Source organism: Protopterus annectens, chromosome 11.part0, assembly GCF_019279795.1.
Source record: "Protopterus annectens isolate FY-2018-M chromosome 11.part0, PAN1.0, whole genome shotgun sequence".
Lineage (NCBI taxonomy): Eukaryota > Metazoa > Chordata > Ceratodontiformes > Protopteridae > Protopterus > Protopterus annectens.
In genome coordinates this window covers 1,186,422,019-1,186,430,136 of record NC_056745.1, presented here as the reverse complement: position 1 = coordinate 1,186,430,136, position 8,118 = coordinate 1,186,422,019, and positions in this window count along the sequence as shown.

Sequence of the window (8,118 nt, the reverse complement as noted above, 5' to 3'; positions counted from 1 at the left end):
ATCTATCTATCTATCTATCTATCTATCTATCTATCTATCTATCTATCTATCTATCTATCTATCTACCTATCTAAGCATACAAATATGCATGAGTGTGTGTGTGTGTGTGTGTGTGTGTGTCTGTGTGGAATAAATTCTTTGGTCAAACGTTTCCTCAGTCAAACATAAAAAAGCCTTTTTGTGTGATCAAAAATCAACTGATTGTACACATCAGCTTTTTTGTCTTTGTAAGATTGCTGTACAGTGAGTGGGGGGGGGGATTTGCCTTTTCCTTATTGCAGTGTGATCTTGGAGATGGTTTATAGAATTAGTGTGGGGGGACAAGTGCAGGGGGGTTTCCCCCCACCAAAAAAGTTTTTGATTAATTTTATTTTCGAGAATTTGTGCCTGAGTAGATTAGGTTTGATGTTCTGATTCATTGCCCAAGCAAAATCCACGCATATATATTTATATATATATATATATATATATATATATATATATATGTATATATATATATATATATATATATATATATATATATATATATATATATATATATATATATATATATACACAGAGAGAGAGAGAGAGTGCATATACAGTGCTTTTGGAATCTGGAGGTATGTATACTCCTGTAGTTATTCTATTGTCTGTATGCCTCATATTAATGTGACTTTTGGATATTTTATAATCTTAATAGCTTTCCAGATTCTGCTTATAACCTTATACTCTGCTAGCTAATCATAAACATCCATTCTTTCATCCCACATTTGAAATTTCTTCTATCTGTGTTATCATCTAAGAATGTCTTAAATCTGTGTAAGAAGGGAGCACTCATTAAATGTAATTATGGGAGACTGTTCCGAAGTAAGGGAAGCCTCTGAGAGATAAATCATTGTCTAGGCTGATGCTAATGTCTACCTTTTGAAATATGGTTAGACAGTTTTGTGCTTCTTCTGTGTGCCATATAAATTAAATAAAGGGATCCATATAATAACAGATCCCTAGTTGCTTTCTACTCCAATAAAGGACATATCCCAGCAATTTATATGAAATTAACAACACTGCAATATATCTGAGTCCAGGTTCATAACCTTATGACTGCAGACCTCAGATTTTTGTTAAAATAAGCTTTTCAAGTTGAATGGTTTGTTTATTGTGATATGAAGAAAAGACTGTATTATAAGCCAATACTGATCTAACTAGAGTTGCAAAAACATTGGGCTATTCTGCTGCTTCTTGAGTGCAAACTCCATGAGGAACAAAAGTGCTCTGTGCAACCTGATGAAGCTCAGCTCCCTGGCAATCTTTGTTTCCACAGCAAATCGCTACCAGTCTGGTTTATAAGTGTATGTAGTCAATAACTCTTTTCTTTGGGGAGATTTCTCCTTTCTTCATGTTTGTGTGCCTCTGGAGTTTATATATATACTTTGGGGAAGTATGGTGGGTACAAGCGACAGCCCCCTGAAAACATGCTTTTGGTTATTTTTTTTCCATTGGGTTGATTTCCCAACCATTTATCTTTGGCGAGTTGGTTCCTTTCTGTAACTTGATGAGTCATAGCAGAAACACAGATATAATGTGACTATCTTAGAACTGTTACTAATTCCCTTTAGTATCGGGTATCAGGCATAAAACACCACACATTTTATGAATCATGGATAACATATGATAGCCAAAGGTGAATTTCAGTTCTGCCTTATTGTGCGGGCCTCTAAACCTGTAATCTGATGCAATTACACACAGTACAGGATAATGTAGGAGTTATCATACTAAAGTGCAGCAGGATGCATTTACTGATGTTAGACTTAATTTGAACTTAAATCACTGCCATAGCATCAGGCCATCAGCTTACAAATAAAATTCTGGAACATAGTCCTGCTCTTCTTACATTTCACACAGCATTTTATTTTACAGTCATAAATACACTCATATAGACTCTTCTAGGATGTACAGGGGTAAAGACCAATCTTAAAAGAAGGACAGCCAGTAATGATTCCATATCAGCGATGCCCTGCATTTTACAGACTATCAGAAACCCTCTGTGTACCTTCACACAACCATTCTCAAACCCTGCATTTTACAGACTATCAGAAACTCTGTATTCCTTCCCTCAGTCATTCTCAAACACTACATTTTACAGACTATCAGAAACCCTCTGTGTTCCTTCCCTCAACCATTCCAAACCCAGTGTTTTACAGACTACCAGAAACCCTCCGTGTTCCTTCCCTCAACCATTCTCAAACCCATTGTATATTATGAGGATACATGATATATAACCAAAAACTTTCTAAGTGAAATGAAGAACATCAAAGATAAAACATCATATATGGTATCAAAAATAACCAAAATATTTATTTAAATAACTATTTATCTATGCATGGGAGCTGTAACACTTTGCATCACCCAAAATGGTGGTTACTCTCCCCGCCCTGCCAACTAATTATACAACTCAGAAGTTGCTTTGCCCACCTGTGCCACCTTATTTGTGTGTACTAACTCTAATCCTAATCCTAGTCATAATCTTAAATTTGGCTCTATACTTTTTGCTTAAAGAACCCTATAGCAGAATATACTTGTAACACGAGTGTAGTTTATGCTTGGAGATGCTCCTGAAACCTTTTTTACATTGGTGAAACTAAAAGGGGTTTTAAAATTAGGCATATTAGAGATATTAGGAATAACAAAATAGAAAGTCCTGTAGCTTGTCATTCTAATTCAGCCCAAGGAGGAATTTCTACATGCTTAAAAGGATGTATTTTGGAACATATACAAGCTTTTTGTGCTAATAATTTGAAGAATAAATTATTATATAAAGAAACTGTCTTTATTTTAAAATATAATACTATGACACCCTTTGATTTAAACCAAGAATGTAATTGGAAATCTCTTTTGTAATGAATTATTTTTTATTATATAGTTGTTTAATTGTTTAATTAATGATGCTATATAAAGTGTGCGTGATTTTTTTGTACTGATATTATCTCCTGGAAGGCTGTAAAGCCAAGGCGCTAGAGTGTGAGCTGATTAAACCTATTCTATTTTATCACTGGTTTTGGTCATTTTGTTTGGTATCCTGCTGCTTTTGTGGTTTGGGAATAGTGATTATTTAGATCAGTCAAGAAAATATAGTGAGATTAGTTAAGTACTGTTTTTCTGTAGCTATGTGAATCTATTCTTTTGTTTTATTTTAATATTTCCTTTGACTGAAACTCTGGTGTCTACTGTAAATAGATATTTCATACTTTCATGTTCTTTTATTATTTGTTATTACATATATTTAAACTTTTCACTGTGGCTGGTCCTTTAGAGAATATTTTAACTTTTGAGAGTACTTATATCTATTTGGTGACTCTGTGGCCACTCTCAAAAGCCTTACTGCATTGGTCAAACACTGCCATTGGTATTAATATTAATTTCACTCAGTATAATTAGGAAACATTGTAAGAGCCTTAGAGCTGGATTTGGAGTGTCTTGTGGCAGTAACTACCTTGTAGTCTGGGCAGAAGGGACATAGCTTGTAAATCTGTTCCAGCCTTTCCCAGGGGTGTGTGTGTGTGTGTGTGTGTGTGTGTGTGTGTGTGTGTGTGTGTGTGTGTGTGTGTGTGTGTGTGTGTGTGTGTGTCTGTGTGAAAATGAAATTTCAAGGAGTGTGTGTGCCAGCTGCTTAAAGCAGGGACATGAAGTACTTGTTTTTCAGAGATAGTGCTGGAGTACTTGGCTGAGGACTCAACTCTACAGCTGTGCCAGTAGGGAGTCTTACAGGGGACCTGGAGAGGGAGGGGGAGAGAGAGAGAGAGAGGGAGAGAGAGAGAGAGAGAGAGAGAGAGAGAGGGAGAGAGAAACTGAGACCCCGGACTGAGTGTGTTCCTTGTGTGCTGTTAAGGGAAATTGTGCTTTATGCAGAGAGCTGCATCTGGAAATACTGTGTGTATCTATTTTATTTCAAGTGAATGTCCCTCTTCAATGTCAGGGGTGAGGATTCAGGCTCCTTGATTACTTCCCCAGAGAGGGGACGCCACATATTTGTGAGCTTTGGTGTGAATATTAATTGAACTTCTGTAACCTGTAGGCAGTTGTCAATGAAGGTGTTTGTACTCTCAGCAGCAATGTCTTTCAGCTTCTTCCGTTAGGGGTCACCACATAGGATCACTGGTCCGCAGATTGTTTGGCAGTGGAGTTTTATGGTGTCGAGTTGCCAGCCTGGCGGCCAACCTTCACAGAAGGCAGACGCACACACATGCACAGACACACCTACCTGCATGTGTTTTTAAAACTCAATCAACAGCAGGGAGGACATGCAGACTTGACACAGAAGGTGTTCAAGGTGAGGACAGAACCAGAGAACCACTTGTTGTGAGACAAGAATGCTAACTGCTGCACCACTGCAGCTGATGCACAATGTGTGTACTCTCAGCAGCCACAACAGTCAGTAAACCCTTCTATGTGGCACACCTCATCACTAAGGGCTTTTCATCCAGAAAAAAGAAGGTCATTGTCCCACTGTACTCATCCCTCATTAGACCCATTAAAGAATACAATGCCCCATTTGGTATGTACCTCTCAAGACATCTGCAACAACTGGAAAGGCCTCAGAAATACCTCACTAAAAGAATCATAGGCCTAAAGCAGATGCCCTATGCTGACTGCCTTAAAAAACTCCAGCTATACTGTGTCGCATATCGTCTACTCCGAGGCGATCTCTGCTTAACATACAAGGCCATGTCAAACCGAGAGCTGTTGGACATGCTACACTTAAAGAAATCCCAATCCCTCAGAGCCACACGCTCCAGGGATCTAAACCTTGTCATCACAATAAACAAAACATGCTGGAGGGATAGGTTCCTGACCCAGAGACTCCCTAGACTCTGGAATAGATTACCCATACATATCAAGCAGAGCACCTCTTTGGCCCTCTTCAAAAGGAACCTTGATGATTGGATGGGAGAAAGGAAATTCACCCCGGGGGTCATGTCAGTCACCCTGCTAGATAGGGGTCCAGGGAAGTAAATAATGTGGGAAGAAATAGCCAGGGAATTGTTATGGATGTGTTTGCATAGGCCCTAGGGCCGATAGCCTAGTACCAACCTATGAACCTATGAACAAGGTAAACATTCAGAGTTTCATTATCACAACAGTTTTATTTATTTTTTGTTAGTTTAGTTTAGTCAGGGAAAGCAGGCAAAGATTTCAGCAGAGAATTATGGCAAGCTGACAAAGAACCACTTGGCCAAGGAGTGTGAAGCCAAAAGACTGGTGCATGCCAACTGACTAAGAGGAAATTATGTCAGTCTTAATGACAGCTCAGACTAGCAACCAGGAGGATAACCAGTCTGGTGACAGGAATTTGCAGCCCTTAGAAACAGAACAGTTCATGTTTTCCTCAGAGGACAGAAAACCTTGTCTGGAGTTAAAGAAACTTGAACTGGAGGCCAAACATTTGGAATTAGAATCAACAAGGAGACTGCACCATTTGGAGGCTGAAGAAAATGAGAAGTAGTGTCAATATGAGAGAGAGATGCTGACTCTTTGCCAGGGTCATGGAGGTAATGGGGTAGGGAATAACTGAACCCCAGGAGCAATAAAAGTCAGTAAATTACTTCCACAATTTACAGTGGGTGATATTTTTTTATTTTATTCATATATTTGAAAGAGTATGTAAACAGTATGATGTTGACCAAGGGCTCTGGGTAACGTTCCTGACCCCCTTACTCCATGGCAAAGTTGTAACTGCTGCCTCTAAATTGATTCTTATTGATTATTTAAAGTATGATAGAATAGAACAATGTTTTATTGAATGCTTTAAGTTAACACCTGAAGCTTATAGAAAAAAAGTTTCATGAGCATAGATGCAAGGCAGATGAAAGTGTGTGGGATTATATTGCTGAGTTAAGCACTTATTTTTATAGGTGAATGAGTGATTGTCAGATTGCCAATTGTAAAGGGCTGGCACACCTTTTGGTGAGGGAACAAGCCCTTAGCACTTTGCCTGAGGACATGAGAATCTGGTTGGCAGACTGGGAGTGTAAGTCTGCAGATCAGATGTAGAAAAAAGGGGATCTCTACTTAGCAAGCAGGACATCATTGCACAGGAAGGGGATACCCAGTGCTGCACATGGATATAAGCGAACCCATGGTGAGCAGCCTAAACCACCCCAACAGAGTCCACCAGTAACAGGGGAAGCTACTAGTTCAGGTACATGGCCAGGATCAAGGGTTAAATGTTTTAAATGTAACCAGTGAGGCCATGTATCATATAGATGTCCACGGAAGCAAGGTGAAGAACAAAAGGTGGGGGAGTCAGCAAGTGGGAATAACAGTATGCCAGTGGTAAGATGTCTGGAGACAACAGGGGTACCAAACAATCCCCAGAGTTTATATCTGATCTTAGTGGATGGAAAACAGGTCACTGCTAAAAGAGGCACAGCCTCTGACATAACCATTGTGAAGCCTGCAGTGATTAAAGAGGAGCAGTACTTGCTTGGGCAGTCCAGTCAGAGCTTTAGGAGAGACTCCACTCTAAATGCCTTTGGCCAGGATTCACCTTGGCTGGAAGGTGGAAAAGGAAGCAAGCAAGTAGGTATATTTGAGGATATCCCTGCAGATGTCCTGATAAGGAATGATTTTGATAATGCAGTACCTTGTGTGCATGCAGTTACATGCAGTCAGGCTTGGAGACAGGCACATGAGTCTGATAGCTTGGGGGAAGACCCATTCAGACCCCACACCTGAAGCCAGGACTGCTGAGGTGGCTATTTCGGGGATGGAGCTATCCTGTAGCAATGAGTTTAAGGTGAGCCACAGCTGCTGGTAGGTACTGATGTTCCCTTGGACAGAGTGAATGCAAGGGCAAAGGTGAGTGTCAGTACCCAGACTGAGAGTGAGGCACCACTTTCAGAGGATACCAGGCTTCTTGTGGAAAGGGAGCTTGAAGGGTCACAAAGGTAGAGTTGAGACAGGCTTAGCTCTTGGACCCTACACTAAGAGGCTTGAGGGAGGTAGCTAGGGAGGCACCTGATTTTCAAGGAAAATGGCAGTTTGTATAATGGAACAAAGGCTTAATGTATAGAGAGTGGATCCCTGTGAGAGGGCTAGAGGGTGAGGTAATACAGCAGTTGGTAGTGCCTCAAGCCTACCATCTGGCACTTCTAGCCATAGCTCATGACATTCCTTTTACAGGTCATATGGGCATAAAGCATACCAAGAGATGTATTATGCAAAACTTTTACTGGCCTGGGATTGCAAGGGATGTAACAAGGTACTGCCGGACCTGTGAGCAATACCAAAAAGTAGGCAAGGCAGGAGACAAGGTCAAGTCTCCTTTGATGCCTTTGCCTGTGATTGAGGAGCCATTTCAGAGGGTAGCTATGGATATTGTGGGGCCCCTGAGTACCCCAGGTTCCACAGGGAAGAAGTATATTCTGGTGGTAGTAGATTATGCTACTAGATATCCTGAGATGGTGGCTCTGTCCTCCATTGAGGCAGAGAAGGTGGCAAATGCTTTGTTAGAGATTTTCAGCAGGGAAGGTTTCCCAAGAGAAATACTGACTGACAGAAGTGCTAGTTTTATGTCAGACCTGCTGGCTTTGTCTGTGGAAGTGCTGTGGGGTGAAGCACCTAAAGACCACCCCTTACCATCCCTAGACTAATGGTCTTGTGGAGAGGTTAAACTCTACACTAAAGGCCATGCTATGGGCATTTGCAGACCAGTTTAAGAGAGAGTGGGACAGATATGTCCCCCATCTGCTGTTTGCATACAGAGAGGTACCCAGGAATCCATAGGTTTTTCACCCTTTGAGTTGCTGTATGGACATAGGATGAAGGGGCCTTTAGATATGATTTGTGATGAGTGGGAGGGTGAGTGTGAATTCCACAAGGAGTCTCTTGTGGCATATGTCCTAAACCTCAGGCCAAGGTTTAGGGAGCTCATGGGTGTGGCCCAGCAGGACCTGACAGGAGCCCAACAGCAGGAAAAAGGTCTGGCATGACAGGATTCCTCAGAACAGAGAGTGCGCTGTGAGACAGCAGGGTATGATATTCATTCCTGTCAGACACAATAAACTGCAGGCAGCTTGAAAGCGACCTTTCAAAGTGGTAAGGAAGGTCAGTGATGTTAACTACATGGTATAACTGCTA